Raw genomic sequence first — 18,090 nt, 5'->3', positions numbered from 1 at the left:
GGAAGATGCTTTTTTGTTCTATGCTGTTGGCACACTCTCCCTTGATGAATCTTTGGACTCCCTGGAGGTGTCACATAATAATAAAGAGCCAGTTCCAATAACAAAAATTAAGGTAGCAAATTATATATAAAAAAAAAAAAAAATCCACGCTGTCTTATTGTTCTTATTATTTACTCATTTCTGCTTCATGAATGTGTCTGTCTGATACAAAGGAATTGGTCTTTTATTATTATTATTATTCAGGCCTCCATGGAGTCAAAAGACTCAACGTGGGAGGTCCTCCTAGGAAACCAGGCTATCATACTACTCCTTAAAATCATTGACAGTTCTCGCTCTCACCACTATCAGGCAATGCATTCCATGGTTCAACCACTCTCCATGCAAAGAAACCACTCCTCACCCTCTTGCTCACAGTTTCCTTTCGTAACTTCCAGGGATGGCCTCTTGTCATCACTCCTTCCTGCTGTTCAACCAAGCGAAAGAACTCCCCAGTATCAACCCTCTAACCACCTCTCAACAGTTTAAAAGTCTCAATCATATCACCTCTCCTTCTTCTATCCACCAAACTCTGCAGTCCACATTCCCTCAGCCGATCCTCATAACCATCATTGTACAGTCCTGAAACCATCTTTGTTATCCACCTTTGTACCCTTTCCACGGATAATTTATCCCCTTCAAATCCTGGGGACCAAATCTGAGAACAATAGTCTAAGTGTGGTCTGATCATTATCTTATACAATGGAATGATAACTCTTTTATCTCTGCAGGTCAGTGTCCTTCTTATTATTGCAGCATCTCTCACCACCTTTACAATATGTCCCCTGAATTTCAGGTTTCTTCATCACCCCAGAAAAATCATCTCCCCTACTTCCTCCGGTATAGCTCCTCCCATAGAGTATGCAGCGATGTTTCCCAAACCTCAAGACCTTACATTTTGCTGCATTAAACTGAAACCCCCATTCATTTGCCCATCTGTCTAGCTTATTCAAATCCTCTTGCAAGGCTACCACATCTGCATTATTATTAATAACCCTTCCCATCTTCACATCATCCGCAAACAACTGAATATCTCCCTGCAATCCACTGACAATGTCATTGATATAAAGGTTAAACAACAAGCAATCCTGAATCCAGTTGACCAACCTGACATCCAAACCCATGTGCCGCAACTTAAATATCGACTTATCATGTGGCACCCTGTCAAATGCCTTTGCTAAATCCAAGAAAATGTCAGTATATTCCTTTCCCTCATCTACTGCTCTTGTAAGTTTATTATAAAAGGCTAGTATATTACTAAAACAAGAGCACCCCTTCACAAATCCATGTTTACTCTCACAGATAACATTACCCTCATCTGCCCAATGCTGTATATAGTCCAAGATCTTAACAACTACTGATGACACACAAACTGGCCTATAATTAGACACTTCCAGTCTGCTTCTGTCCTTATGCAATGGCACTATCTTACATTCCTTCCATTCCCTGGGCACCTTTTCTGTAGCCAGACTTTCATTGAAAAGTCAAGTCAAAGGAGCTCTCAGTTCTTTAGCACATTCTCTCAAAACTCGTGATGAAATACCATCCAGTCCCATGGCTTTACTGACATCCAGAGTACTCAGTATTTGAAACACACACTCTCCTCCTGCACCTCTAAACCTTGAACTTGCCCTATCCCTCTAGTATTAAAATTAACTCATCCAGGATGAAATACTCCAATAAAGTGTTCATTGAACAATTCCACTATGTCCTCTGTATCAGTCACTCTATTCCCATTTTTATCCCACTATGTCATTCTTCCACAATCAATTCTCCTCCCACTGGCCACATAGCTAAAAAATTCCGTATGATTTTCTTTGGATCTTAAGGCCAATCTCTTCTCATATTCCAGTTTTTCCTTCCTTACCATACTAATCACTCTCCTGGCCTGTGTCTTATATTCTTCATGCATCTGCTCTTCACCTGTCTCCTTATATCTCTTCCATAAACTCTTTTTTGCATGCGGTTCCTTTTTAATATTGTTTGTCATCACTTTACTCCAAATTGTTTCCTCTTCACTTGTGGAATACAGCTTACTATTGTTGCTAACAAATATTCCTTCACAATCTCCCAAGCACTAATGATATCCCGACCTTCCAATTCCTCCCTCCATGAAACATCCAGAAGTTGACGTCTAAGACTATTATAATCACGTGACTTATAATTCCACATACGTTCCTGTCTCTTTGATACTCCTGCATGTCTATTCATCTTCCAAGTCAAAACCACATGGTCACTCTCCAACTGGTGGGAGAGATGTCATCTCAGTTATTATCAACTCCTCTGATGCTATGACCAAATCCAAAACTCTTGAACCTCTTGTTCCCTCTGTTACGTGTTGCCTAAAACATTTGTTCCTCAAGAATTCTCGAAATTCCATTCCCTTATTGCTACATGCATCTTCCTCTCCCCAATTTCTACTGCTGTAGTTAAAATCTCCCATAACAATCATTCTTCTTGCACTTGCCAAGCTCAACTGTCTAAACATCCCCTGGTCCCCACAATCTGTGCTCTTTGGTTTGTAGCAAACCCCACTAAATGTCCTGTCTTGCCCACCTCTACCTCACACCATATGCTTTCAAAATCATTAGTGTCACTGCCTTCCAAAGCCTCCACTCTTAGAGGACATAAGTCATCACTTATAATAAGCAGTACTCCACCACCATACTTTCCCTTATTATTATCCTGCCAAAAAATGCTGTGCCCTGCTACTTCTATTCCTGTTATTATATCCTCTTCTGTCAACCATGTCTCAGTGATCCCAGTAATCTTTGGCCAGGCTGATGCTATCAGTGCCACCAAGACCCAGTGTCACTGAGCCCTCTAAACCCAGTAGAGTCTAGAGGGCTCAGCGTTACTTGATGTCGTCCCCCCCCTTTTCACAAGTACCCATTCCCACAGAGGCCATTGCTGCTATCATCGACCCTGGGCATTCTAGTTTCCCTGCATTGACACACTGACTCGTTCAGAACAGCAATCTCTCCAGATGCCTACATCCTTCCTCATTCAAATACAAGCAATCTCTCGCATACAATTCCTTTCTGTCCTCAAATTCCTCCAAGCATCCACATATTCCAATCCTCTTTTCTGACACATTCTAGCTATTATGTAATTCAATATTATTGCTCTTCTGCTCAGCTCGTCACTATCATATCTAGGCAACATGCACACTATCTTTCCTCTCTGTGTCTTCTTTTGCACAACCTTAAGCAAGAATCTCATATCTCTCGCTGCCCAATTTACATTGCCTCTAAAGTCATTTGTTCCTACCATCTCATCCACCCTTTCACTCCTCTTAATTGCCATAGCCACACTTTCTATCATTCCTCCAAGCAAACACTTCTCATGCATCCTATCTTGAACACTATGGATCATTGAGTCTCCCATACATTACACCTCTTACCACCCTGTTCCTTGATTGCTCAAATGCATCCCTCACTCTCTCTCCTCTAACACTTTCTCTCTGTGTTCCCCTACTTACCTGCCTTCCTGACATCACTCTATCCCTGGTTCCAGTGCTCTCTCGCATTCTTCTTATTCCCTCTCTCCTACTGTTTCCATTTTCTCCTCTTCTATCATTCCCATATCTCTCTCTTATTCCGTCTCTTCCACTTATCCTATTCTAACATTCACATAACTCTCTCTCATTCCCTCTCTTCTACTGTTCCTATTCTCTTCTCAACAATTTTCCTGACAATGATGCATACAGTAACACTGATTACTTTATGGAACTCCTCCTGACTTATATTGGAACATACCATTAAAAGAAAAAAAAAAGAGTATGTTGGAGGGGGGTCAGGGATGATATTGGGCAAGTACATTTTTTTTTTCTGGGTGAGTAGGATTTTGGATACTTTGTCAAGCCTATCCTCAATGTTCAGTTCTAACTGCTGACTCAGAACTTAAGTTTAGTGTAAAATATCTGCTATTTAGCATTACAGGTTGGGTGATCAACCTATAATACATTAGTACCGTATATGGGTAATGGGTTGGGAAAGGAGGAACTTGTTCACGTTTGATTTGAAAGACTGTAATATTGTATTCCTTGGGAAACACAATGGGGAGGGGGGGAGAGATTATTCCACAATACAGCAGTTGTGGAGATGAATGAAGAGGAAAAGAAACTTGTTCTGTTTGTTTCAAGGTGCACTGCGTAGGGAAGTTGAGCAGCAACTGCACGTGTTCCAACGAGCTTAGTACTAAGTGGGGGAATTATTGATGTTATTTCAGATGAGCATTTCCCACGGAAATATTTGTAGACTATACATATTTCAGAAACCAAACATCTGTGTAAAAGTGGAAGGAGTGAGTTGGTAAGAGATGGGTCATTAATAAGTCTAATTGCTCTCCTCTGTATTAAGTCAAGCATTTTGAGGGAGCTTTTATAGGCCTCACCACATATGTGAGAGCAGTATTCAATAGCTGGACAGATTTGTGATTTGTATAATGCTAACTGCTGTTCAAATGTGAAGTAACATCTTGAGCGAAAGAGAAATCCTAGTTGTTTTGAAGCTGAGGATGAATGGTCGTGATGTGTTTATGCCAGGAGAGGTTTGATGTCAGGGTAATTCCAAGAAGAGAAATCTCAAATTTTCTGGAAATTTGGATAGCGGCAAAAATAATACTGGGAAAAAATGGATCTTTTTTATGACAAATAGGACAGAACTGGGTTTTATTATAATTTTAATTCTAATATTAATATTAGATAATGTATTTGCCATTAGACCTCATGGACAAGATGCTTTGGATTCCTACATAAATCACCTAAACAGCCAACACTCTAAAATTCACACATTGCTAGAAAAAGAATCAAATAACTGTCTGCCCTTCCTTGACATATTAATTGCTTTCAGATGGTTCACTATCTTTTTCTAGTTATAGAAAGCTAACGCATACTGGAAGATATCTGCATTAACAATCGCATTATCATTGATAATTGTATTTTTTTTAAAGAAATTACAATGTAGACTAATATTAACTAAAATAAACACCTTTTTGTTAAAGTAATTAATTAAAGTTAATTAAAGTAGCAGGTCTAGGGATTGTGGTTGGTCTTTGGAATGGATGCTAATTTTTTATATAGTCTGTAAGTGGTTAAAAGGTTGTATTTTTTTTAAAAATTTTGTCAGTTTTTCAGATGTGCCTTGAATTTATGGAATAGTGATAGCTTTAGTGTAGTCTCTGTTATGGAGAGGATGTGTGTGTGGGTTTGGGGTTTTAATATTTTGTCACATCATCACCTCTCAACAGCATGAAATTATTAAAACTTTATATAACAGGGCTAAATTAATTAGTTCAGATAACAGTGCCCTCTCCACTGAATTTGACCACCTTCACAAAATCTTCTTTGCCAATAGCTACAATTTCTATCATATCCAAAAAATATTAAAGCCCCATACCCAAACACCAACCCTCCCCCCCCCCCCTCCAGAACAGATTACACTAAAGCTATCACTATTTCATGTATCCAAAAAAGTAACAAAAATCTTAAAAAAAAATAAAACCTTTCAACTACTTACATTTTTCATAAAAAAAAAAAAATAGCATCCCTTATCCATTCCACCAAAGACCAACTATAGTCCCTAGACCTTCCCAGTGTTTATCAGGTCCCTTATAGTTGTAACTATCCTACTATGGCCAAACAGGCAGGAAACAGCCAACATTAGAATTGCTGAACATAAGGACTATATCTGTTTCCATAACTACAGCCACTCAGGACTTTCTGACCATGCTTGTTTTGGACACCCGCCATGGAATACAGTGGGAGAAAATCACCTTTACTCTATCACAGCAAATGTAAATACGAAAATCTTTCCTTGAGTCTACTTCTGCCTTAAGAAACTACTCTAACCTCAACAAATTTGGTTACATGAAACTGCCCCAAATTTGGGAAACATCTCATCCCAATAGCTAAGGATGCCCAATTTAGTCTACTATTGGATACCAGTTAGGATTTAGGCATACTCTCAGTTGACACTTCAGATTCATTACTTGCTGTAGTGCTTGTGTACGCAATCTTCTTACATTTTGTTCCCTGATGATGGCATTTTCACTTTGCTGAAATATTAGCATATTAATTAACTTTATTTTAGTTCATATTGTCTATGTTCTAATTTCCTTAAAAAATGCAGTTATGAATAGCTGACATATAAGCCTTACCACCAGACATATTATTAGGCCCAACACTAATTCATATGACATTTGCTCCTACAAAATAGAAAAAATACTAGATGTCCCCTCCTAAATATACAAGAGCAAAGCACCATTATTTCTATTCCCTGTATCTGGGATACATTATAAATGATAGCTAGAGTACTAATGAAATATCTTTACGTTCAAATCGCACGTTAAATTAGCAACTATGATTCACTCTCCGAAGGACAAACTTCATCCTCTAGCACATCCACATCTTGGAATGTATGAAATGCCCTGTGATTGTAACTTGGCACACTAAGGGAAGATGTTAACATCTGCCTCATGGAACACAAGAAATATTTGCTGTCTTTATTATGACGAGTGAGGACTGTCAGACCACACTTTGGAACGTCCCCCTCACACAGAATTAGATGCATAAATAGAATCAGATTCTATAAATTCTTTAACAATTTCTATAAACCACATGCAATAAATTCATGTGGTTTATAGAAATTGTTACAGGCAGAGAGACCAATGGTCATATATGAATTCATGGTTATGTTAAAGATACCAAGCAATTTTAAACATGGTTTTACTCCATTTTTCCCAAGTAAGCAAACAGACAAAAATGTCAAGTTTGCACCCGCAAGTGATGCAAGACTAGCTGATCCTACAGGTAGTGCAAGACCAAGGCAACTCGTGGTAGAGGTGGAACAAGCTCCGATCACTAATCTTAATATTTACCCTTAATGCCAAAACACATCTCCAAGAAGGGAATGTATGATGTTTTGTATTAAAGGCAAGGGGCCACTACCCAGACTGGTTTCGACCTTTTTTTGAGGTCTCATCAGTGGGAGCTAGGCTAGAAATACCAAGATTTAGTAATGCAGAGCTTGTAAGTATTTTACCAAAACAAGTTACCATAAGGTGTTTTAACCTTATTAAATAAAAATCTCAGGAGGAGATATAGATGTAGAAAGTATTTTTACCTTGGGTATAATTATGTTAAAGATACCAAGCAAATTTAAACCTGGTTTTACTCCATTTTTCCCAAGTAAGCAAACAGACAAAAATGTCAAGTTTGCGCCTGCAAGTGATGCAAGACTAGCTGATCCTACAGGTAGTGCAAGACCAAGGCAACTCGTGGTAGAGGTGGAACATGTGTTTTGTGAAAGATGTGTTTTGGCATTAAGGGTAAATATTAAGATTAGTGATCGGAGCTTGTTCTACCTCTACCACGAGTTGCCTTGGTCTTGCACTACCTGTAGGATCAGCTAGTCTTGCATCACTTGCAGGTGCAAACTTGACATTTGTGTCTGTTTGCTTACTTGGGAAAAATGGAGTAAAACCAAGTTTAAAATTGCTTGGTATCTTTAACATAATTATACCCAAGGTAAAAATACTTTCTACAACTGAATTCATGGTCATTCATCATATATTCATCTTTTTGTAATACCATAAAAAAGAGATGAATAGTGCTATGATTTTAATAGTAGTTTGACTGACTGGTGATCATTATGTAGTAAGATGTCATGGAAAAGATTGTGTTAGTGAATGCAGGTTATTTCAGGTGTGTGAAAATGAGAGGTACAAAGATGCTGCTAAATGGCTATTCTCAACAAAGATATATATAAGTTTACATGGACTCAATGAATTAGATGTCTGAAATTATTTGTTTTGGTGATAGCTAGACATCAGAAAAATGGCTATAGTACACGATGTGAGTGTTGTTGAGCTGAATGTGGGACAGATCATTCTTCTTCTTCTTCAACCTTTTGGTTCTGTCCACTGCTGGACGAAGGTCTCCCCCATGGTTTTCCAGATCACTCGGTTTTCTGCCTCTCCCATCCAGCTCGCTCCTGCAATTTGTTCCAGTTCATCTCTCCACTTTCCTCTTTGTCTTGCTCCATCCATTGGTCTCCACTCTGTTGTTTTTCTAGTCCATTTCCCATCACTGCATCTGGCAATATGGCCAGCCCATCTCCACTTAGCCTGTTACAATATCCATGACGCCTGTTTGAAATCTTATCCAGGTATTTGTCTTCCTATCCCTTAATGTTATTTTTAGCATACTTCTTTCCATGCGATGTTGTGTTGTTCTCAGCTTTTTGTTTAAGGCTTCTGTTAAAGTCCATGTTTCTCCTCCATATGTTAGGACAGGAAGTATGCACTGGTCGAAAGCTTTCCTTTTTAGACTCATAGGGGATGTCATTTCTGAATATGTCTCTCATTTTCCCATAAGCTATCCATCCAAGGTGAATTCTTCATTCAATCTCTTTTCTTTGGCACTCCTCAAAGGATAACAAAATACAGATCATTACATAGTGATAAATAAGATTGTATGTGTTCTGTTACATCAGAGGAGGTCAAATATCTCATATGGTGATGGTAATGCTATTGAGATGCTTAGATACAGAATAGGGCTGTTACAGGACAATAATATATGAAATTGATATGGATTTCTGCTGAAGTCTGAAAATCATCTGAAAATGATAATTTAAAGAAAATGTGCATGAAGTTGCTGAAGAGGCCTATTGAAAAGAAGGGGTAAGAGTAGGCTGACCATATTTCCTTGAGACAAAAATGGGACAGGGGTTATTCGATATTCTGTATTCATGAAAAAGTAAGATGATAAAAAAAAAAGTTTTATTACATGAACACATTATTTTTGCCAAGTCTTTTGCAACCACCAAAATTGGTGTTTGCACAAACCAACAGTTTTGTTTTGTTGTAAATATTTGTCACCTCCTTCCTTCAACATAGCACACTGTATGTCGGATGTTTCACCAGGTAAGGAAATAAAGTCTATAATTTTGTCCCGAACACCACAATTTGGCAAAAAGTACTGCACAATGAATGGAAAAAGTTTGATGTCTTTTTTGTTTGATGCATCTAAACTGACTTGTAATGCTTTTTGTTTTATTCAAATCCTCTATTACTTCGCCCAATATGTGTGTGGTGATAAAACGTTGGTAATTCTTGCTTCTGATTTGGTACGTGCTGAAGAAAATTTTGGTTCATAAATTTTATTTATCAATGTCGACAAGCTGTCATTTGCGCGAAAACTTTCTTCCTGACAGAGTATAATAGGCAACAAGAGTTCAAAGTCTTGCTGCAGTTTTATCACTTTCACTATCACCACATCGCACCATAAAAGAGCTGATGTTTTTAACTGAAGCCAAGTCTTTTCAGCATCCTTATGTTTCTGGCGACGTTAGATGTCGCTTCTGTCTCCATGAGTAATGGAGAAATGGACATTACAATGTTGGCATACCACTTTTGTTCCATCACTACACAGCTTGTCCATTTTAATAAATTTTAATTCTTTTTGGAGATCGTCATTAAAACTGCAGTTTCACCTCTTTGACATTGCAAGGATAGACTTAAAGCTTTAAAAAATAAGACTTAAAACTTTAAAATATATGAAATTTAAACTACCAGCATTGAATAACAAAGCCCCTGGTTAGCATACAGGCAAAACAAAAACTAATGCTACAGCAGAACAGACACTGCGTCTGAGACGTGCAAGTGTTGCCAACATGTATTTTTTTAATTTTCTCCGAATAAATCGCTGCAGACATTGATATTTAGTATTGAACAATGCAGCTCCATGGTTATACAAATTACTGGTATTCGTGATATTGATATACAATTATAAATATACAATTGATATACAAATATATGAATAATAATTTATGATTGACCAATATTAAAGTATATTTATAGTTTTTATTAAAACTGAGACAAAATTGACATTTTTATTAAAATGATGGGACAGCTGGGAAATATGAAAAAAACAGTACTGTCCCGTTCAAAACGGTATGTATGGTCAGCCTAGGTAAGAGATGAGCATATATATATATATATATATATATATATATATATATATATATAATGAGTTAAGGAGAAGTCAAGAAGTTAAGGAGAAGATAGAAGAAGAGGACATATAAGAGATGATTAAGTAGTAAAATCGCTCAGGATAGAAAAGAGTACAAGAGTATTAAAGGAAAAGTGAAAACAGTGGTGATTAAGGCTAATGAAGTGTATTAAAGAAATTTCACTGAAATTGAACAGCAGAGACCTCAGTTTCTCTGTTGAGGCCTGGCAGTTTTGGCAACAGGTAGGAGCCCCCCCCTTATAGATCTTGAATAGCACTTAATATCATTTTCTCCTTCCAGATTTTGAGATATTCAGCTTCTCATACAATAAACCTTTATAACACAAGAAATGAAAGATCATTGTCAGGAGTGACATTTGAGGTGACAGTAAAGATGATGTGGGCTGTTCAAACTACAAAGAATGGAAAGGCAGCTGGCCAAAATGTTGGTAGAGATGTTCAAGTATGATTGTATTAAAGTATTACAGGTCCTTACAGGGATATTCAACAAATTGATTGCAGGTGAGGACACCCCTTAAAGTGAAATTTGTCATATAACCATTGATAAGAAAGGCATAAGAAATATCTTAAGAATTATTCTTCTATAAGTATCATGTCTCTGGTTAGCAGAATATTTAGTCAAGGGTTGTTAAGAATAAAGAACTCCATTTGATTTTGTGAATCTGAAGAAAGCTTATCTGTCTTAAGGAAGAGAATGTGGCTTGCATTGAAGAGAGTAGGTATACAGTGGGGATGGTTCATTGGATGTATCAGGGATCTAGATCTGTTATAAAGATTCATGATAAACTTTCAGAAGAATTTAATACTAAGGGGATCAAGCAGGGATTGCTGTATGTCACCAAATATTGTTTAAGATCTACTTAGATGTGTCTTTGGAGAATTGTAACAGGCAATGCATGGAATAATAGGTGAACTCATAGGAGAAAAAGTCTTACATTATCTTCTTTTTTCTGATGATAGCTGATCTTTGCACAGGACATGGAGAATGTGGAATACTGATGAGAACATTGTTAAATATGTATAAATGTTGGGGTCCAAAATTCAATCTGTTAAAAACCAAGTACCTAGTGATAGTGCAACAGTTCTTGAGTTAGAGGCAGGAACCATAAAATCAGTGGATATCTTCAGGTATCTAGACTCCATGATGGATAAATCCAGACAGTGTGAAGTAGATATACTGTTTTGAACAGGATAGGAAAGAGCAACCATTAGAATCATGAATTTTATTTTGTGAATGGCCTCTGGATGTGTGAGTGTTGGACCTTCACTAATATCCAAAGGGGAAAAAAAGTTGTAGAGATGGATTACTTCAGTCAAAGTATGTGAGCCACCCTTATGAATCATCTGAGGAATGGATATATTTCAGCACAGATGGAAGTTTGAAGAATCTGTCAGAAAGTTGGAGATGATGTATATATCATTACAAGGCATGTGCTTTGAAATGGTATGGATACATCCAAAAATGAGAGAAGAATGATGACCATTGAGAATTACAAATCAGTCACCCCATCGAAGGAGAAAAAGAGGAAGATCAAGAGCTACATGGAGAGAGAGAGAGAGACTGTTGCAAGAGCTATGGAGAAAAGAGGCTTACAGAATGAGGATAGGAAAAGTCTTCTAGAATGGAATCTAAGAACAGGCAGCTGTTACTAGTTTTCCCTTTCAGTGACTTTGTAGGTGACTTTATAGGCATTGCCCACAAAGTATTCCTGGTGAGATTTTTACAGGGTAGTTCACCACTGCTTTCCTCAACCTCCCAATTTTATCTGGGCTCGGGACCAGCATATGGCTTGGACGTATTCACAACTGTAATCCATGTGTGTTCACGGGGCTGGTTTGCCTGTTCTGTGGGACGAAAAACCAGAGTTTCCAGGTGAAAAAACTCCCTACCTCCATATGAGACCAACTAGCTCACCTTCAGTCGAAAGAGACTAGATAAAGGTTCCTTGCGCCACTGACGGGAATCAAACCCAGGTCTTTCCAACCAAAGGGCTTCATCTATACTGACTGAGCTACAGAGGCTCCCAGGCAGCTGTTGACAAATGGCTGTGTAAAGGGGGGGGGCAAATCTAGTTGCCTGTTGTCCTTGGAAATGAGAAAGTTAAAAGAATCTAGATGTGAGTGACCAGTATAGTGACAGGTCTTAAAGCTCTTTATGAAGATAGATAAGATATAAAACCTGAATCCTCAGATATTTAGTTAGTTTTGATAACATACATGTATTTATTAGCGTGCCTCATTTGGAGGTATTAGAATTTTTATCCCAAGAATTTCCATTGGATATTATGACATTATTCAAATTTACTACCAACTTAGGATGTTTCATTTGTTGCTAACAAACTGAAGGTACTGTGTTGGGCTTACTACTTTCCCAGAATTTAGCAAATATTTCTACAATATCTAGAAAAGAAAATCTTAAATTTTAATCCAAAAGCATTTCTGGTTATGCTGTGTGGATGGCATATTTATTATATGGAAAGACATAGATCAAAAGTTAAAATCTTTCCTAAACCAAATTAATATTTTATGTCAAGGATAAAAAAGTCAGTTTATTTAACTCTTCTGTTAAATAGGTGAAGTCACTACAAGAAAAAAAAAAAATAAAGAAATCACTATCATGGAACTTGAATTGTTTAGGACAATTGAGAAGGCAAAGGAACTTATACTAGAGATAGATCCAAATGTAGAGAGAAGCATGAACGTTGGTCATGGTTTAGATAAACAAATTGATTGTTATTGCAAAATCATGGAGGAGAAAAAAAGCTACCACTGTTCAATTTATGTTAGATACATTTTTTTATAAAAAATAAATATTTAGATAAGTTTTTATGTAACAAATATGTATAAATAAAATATATAAATACGTCCCCTTAAAAAAATAAATGATGTTTAAATTTTTATATTTTGCAGGATTCATTATAATTATTCCCATTAATTCTTAACATTGAATAATGCGGTTTTGATATATGCGGTCCATCGAGGATTAATTAACTGCATATATCAAGGGATACCTGTATCTTGGTCTTCCTCTGGGTCGTTTTCCTGCCAGCCTGGCAGAGAACACTTGTTTTGCTAATCTTTCCTCGCCCATTCTGTTTAAGTGACCATACCACCTGAGATTAGCTCTGCTAACTCATTCCTGGATGCTGACAATGTCAAGTTCTTTCCTAATACCCTCATTTTTAATATGATATTGCCATTGATGCCATCTGTTCATGCCTCTAACCTTTCTCAGGACTCTCATATCTGTGGTCTCTAGTCAGATGTTTTACATCTGACCCAGCTCTTAGATCCATAAGTTAAAACTGGTTTGAATACTGTCTTGTTGTCTTGTATACAGCTAGTTTAGTGTTCCGACTAATTTCTCTCTTATTCCATATGAACTTATTCAATTGACTTCCTACCATACCAGATTTGCTGATTCTGTTGTCTATTTCCATATTTAATTTACCATCTTCAGTAAAAATCATGCCTAAGTAGCTGAAATGTTTTACTTGTTCTACAGGTTCTCCGTTCACAACGCAGTTGACATTTTCAGCGATTCTGCCTATTTTCATTGTCTTTGTCTTTTTATTGCTGACCTTCATACCGTATCTATTACAACAGTTATTCAATTTAGTCAGGGAATCTTGCAGACTTATAGCGGATTTATTTAGAAGTATAACATGTCCACATAAAGCAAAGAGCTGACATTAACATCTCCAATTTTGATATCGTGTTTAATACCACTTTACTTCATAATATGATCCATATATTTAGGTTAAGGGATATTATATCCCATATTGTTTCTTAGCCAAATAAGAAACTCAAAGATTTTCATGCCAAATATAGAAACTATATTCATTATCCCCTCTGTTATTCATTATCTATATGGATCATAATTTACTAATTATATGAAGAGCCAAAGGCTTCAATTCGGCGACATGAACTTATTTAAGTTAAGGGATATTATATCCCATATTGTTTCTTAGCCGAATAAGAAACTCAAAGAGTTTCATGCCGAATATAGAAACTATATAAAGTTCAGCGATTCCAAGCGTAAGCAAATACCTGGATAGTGCAGCACCTGATCCTTTAAGGTAGTGCAATGAGGCAACTCAGAAAGGGTGGAGCAAGCTCCGATCACTATTCTTGATATTTACTCATAATGTGAACTTAGCTCCTAGGAGCTGTATTATTGTTCAACATTATGAGAGAGGTCACTACCCAGACCGGTTTCGACCTTTTTTTGAGATCTCATCAGTGAGTAGGTAGACCTAGTAAATACCAAGTTCGGTTAAGAAACAATATGGGATATAATATCCCAAAAAACCCTTAACTTAAATAAGTTCATGTCGCCGAATTGAAGCCTTTGGCTCTTTATATAATTAGTAATTTATTAGGACACCTTCTTGGCAATCCTCATAAAAGGGATGTAAGTTCTGTTCGCTACAAACTTGGTATTTACTAGGTCTACCTACTCGCTGATGTGACATCAAAAAAGGTCGAAACCAGTCTGGTTAGCGACCAGTGATCGGAGTAGTGAATATAATAAATAAATGGTCTGGGTAGTGAATACCCAGATAATAAATGGTCTGGGTAGTGAATAATGATTGGAGCTTGCGCCACCCTTTCTATGAGTTGCCTCAGCTTGCACTACCTTAAAGGATCAGGTGCTGCACTATCTGGGTATTTGCTTACGCTTGGAATCGCTGAACTTTATATAGTTTCTGTATTCGGCATGAAACTCTTTGAGTTTCTTATTCGGCTAAGAAACAATATGGGATATAATATCCCTTAACTTAAATAAGTTCATGTCGCCGAATTGAAGCCTTTGGATCTTCATATAATTAGTAAATTATGATCCATATAGATAATGAATAACAGAGGGGATAATGTACATCCTTGTCTCACATCAGATTTAACATTAGACCATCTTCCTGTACTTCCTTCAATTCTAATTGCTGACTTACAACTCAAATAAAGACTAAGTATCGCTCATATAATGTAATAAATTTAGTTTAATCCTTTATCCAAGTGTGAGCAAACAAAGTTTGTGCCTGAAAGTATCTTCAGGACTGAGGTAAGGTGGTACACACCAGGGCAGCTCATTGCAAAGGTGGAGCAAGCTACCAATACTCCTGTCTCAGTATCTCCTATAATGCAAAACGCATCTCCTTGCGGATATGTCTAATGTTATGCATTAAGGGAAGGGCCACTACCCAGACTAGTTTCGACCTTTATTGAGGTAGAATGGGAGTTCATGTCTCTCATCATTGGCCTTTGGAGAATAAAGCATGCTGAGGATCAGCAGACAGTAAAAGAGGAGTATGATATAAGATAGAGTAGGATAGTAGGAGGTAAAAAGAGGCCTCAGTCAACCTGTTTAGCCTTATTGGCTAATTGGTCTGTAACATATAATCTCAATTTACCTGTTCAGAAAAGGTTAAACATAGACTTTTGTCTCTAGTTCTCATATTATTTTATCTAAAGTAATGATTTACTCCAGTATTAATGGAAGTTCTTTTTATGTTACTAAATATAATATCCTTATTTTTATTCCAGGTATATATATATATATATATATATATATATATATATATATATATATTTTTTTTTTTTTTTTTTTTTTTTTTTTAACAGGATATAAATAATAGGACTTGTTTAAATATTTATTTTAAATCTAAAATAACGGGACTTAAGGTCCGGTAAGTAGGAATGAATAGGAACTTACTGAGGAACTCGTATACCTGGTACCACTGGGACTTAGAATGGGGAAGAGACTGGCCCGGGAGATGCCGCTCACGAGGAGCAGCACCGCCTCGCAGTAAGCCTTCGCCGCCCGGGTTCTCAGCTCTCCCCCCCTTGTTTGGATTAAAGAGACCGTGCCAGCGAAAGCTTTGTGGCTAGGGGAAACAGAGTGGTTATTCTTTTTCCTGGGGTGGGGGGGATGGTGGGTTTTTTTTGGGTTCTAAAGAGATATACAGGGCTTGATGCGTCCCTGTATAAGAAAGCATATTATCGGTGGTTTGCAGTATTGATTCACAAATTTAAAGTCTCCTAGTAAGTGCCTTTCTTGTGCAAGAAATTTGTGTAAGTAGAAAAAGAAACCTTTTCTTATTCTTGCATACATTAAATTTGCGTCTCGTACCTGGGATTTTTTCCGTACTTTCCAGATGTGATATTTTAGTACATTGATTAGGAAGATAGTGAACTTTTGGGTTTTTTGGACTGGTGGCGGGAATTGTAGTCGTACTACCTCTTCTACTGTCAGCATGGGGATTCCCAATGCTGTGCTGAGTCTCCGCCAGATGCGTTGGGCTGGTGGGCAAAAATAAAAGAAGTGGTCCACCGTTTCCACGTCCCGGCAGACATCGCAGAATGGGTCGCAAGGGTTAGGTACATACCGGGATTTCACCTGTTTCACCGGGAGCCGCCCGTAGGCTATTCTCCAGGCTAGATCCCGATGAAAAGGCTGTCCCCAGCTATTTTTGATGTTTCTGAAGAGAATTTCATTATTTGTACTAAGATTGGGTGTATCACGCCTGGAAAGTTGGAAGAAATCCCAGTATACTGCTTTGGGTTTGTGTGTGAGGATTGCTATTCCTCTGTCTCTGAGTGTTGTCATCGATTTCACTACTGTACGGTACCACTTGGGCACCCCCCTTGCGCGGGGTCCAGCATAGTCCGTGATCCCAAAGAGGGGGAGGAAAAGTCCTATAAAATATCTAATTAGTAGGCCAGAAATGTGGTTGGAGTTTAAGGCCTTCCGTACGGTTTTGAACGTGTTTGCTTGTAGCAAGCTTCTGTGATCGGGCAGAGCATAACCCCCTTCTTCCTGTTTGAGTTGTAGATATTCTTTCTTTACTTCGCGTTTTCTCCCATTCCAGAAGAAATCCAGGAGTTCTTTTGATAATTTATTTTCTTGTGCCAGTGTGATGCCTGTGATATTGACAGTGTGCATCAGCATTGGGGTGACGATTGTTTTTATTACTGTCGCTCTGCCATAAAAGGAGAAGAAGGTTGGTTTGAACAGCCTTATCCTTTCCCTGCTTGTCTCCTGCAATTTTTGGATTGGTAGTGCTAGGGTGTCTGAAAAGGGCACGCCTAGTATAGTTAGAGGCTGTGTCTGTAGCGTTAAACCGTAGGGAAGTCCAGTGCTATGGAAATTTCCGAAACTTTTGATTTGGGTTTTTTGTGCGTTAACGCGAAGACCACTGACTATGCTGAATTTTTGCAGCGTGTGCAGATAGATATAGATGGACTCAGAGTCTCTGAGTGTAGCCACTACATCGTCTGCATATGCCACTATTTTGCATTGTCTGGAGCCTTGGGGAAGTGGAATACCGTTAATTGCGGGGGTGTTATCAATTCTTTTGATTAGGGGTTCTAGTACTAGGGAGAAGAGGAGGGGGCTTAGCGGGCAGCCTTGCCTAACCCCTCTCTTTATGCGGATTGGTTCTGTTAGAAACCCATTAATAGATAGTTGGGTCGTGGCTTCCGCATACATGTTTTTAATTGTACGCCGAAGTCTCGGGCCCACGCCTGTTTTTAGTAGGATGTTCTGCAAGTACCTGTGGTTGACGCTGTCAAACGCTTTCTCCAGGTCGGTGGAGAGAAGTGCCAGGGGGTATTTTTTCTCTTTGGCCAGTTTGATCAAGTCTCTTAACAAAAAGAGATTGAATTCCATAGATCTACCAGGGATCCCATAGACCTGTGAGCTTGTTATTATTTTTTCGATGCCACCCTTAAGGCGCGTGCAGATAATTTTTGCAAAAATCTTGTAGTCTACGTTGGTTAGGGAGATTGGACGCCAGTTATTCGACAAAGTCCGATCTCGGTCTTTCTTGGGGATAAAGATGGTGTGGCTCTTAACGAATTCCTCGGGGATGTTTCCCGAAGTGAGGAATTCGTTAAAGATGTTTATTAACGCTGCCAATGCAAATTCCCAGATAGATCTATAGAATTCTATCCCCAGTCCGTCTGGCCCTGGGGTCTTCTTTGTTTTCATCATTCTGTACGTGGCCTTTAATTCGGCTGCA

At 38.0% G+C, this 18,090-nt stretch overlaps 1 protein-coding gene across 1 annotated transcript in view; it reads left to right on the top strand.

Annotated features, from left to right (window-relative positions):
* LOC150110436 (uncharacterized) overlaps positions 1–18,090 on the top strand; it is a 286,950-nt gene that overhangs the window by 58,210 nt on the left and 210,650 nt on the right. The window lies entirely within an intron of this gene.

Source organism: Typopeltis vanoorti, chromosome 1 (assembly GCF_054136105.1).
Source record: "Typopeltis vanoorti isolate ZY-2024b chromosome 1, IOZ_Tvanoo_1.0, whole genome shotgun sequence".
Classification (NCBI taxonomy): Eukaryota; Metazoa; Arthropoda; class Arachnida; order Uropygi; family Thelyphonidae; genus Typopeltis; species Typopeltis vanoorti.
Note: the sequence above shows the minus strand (reverse complement) of the source record. Positions and strands in the feature narration are given on the sequence as shown.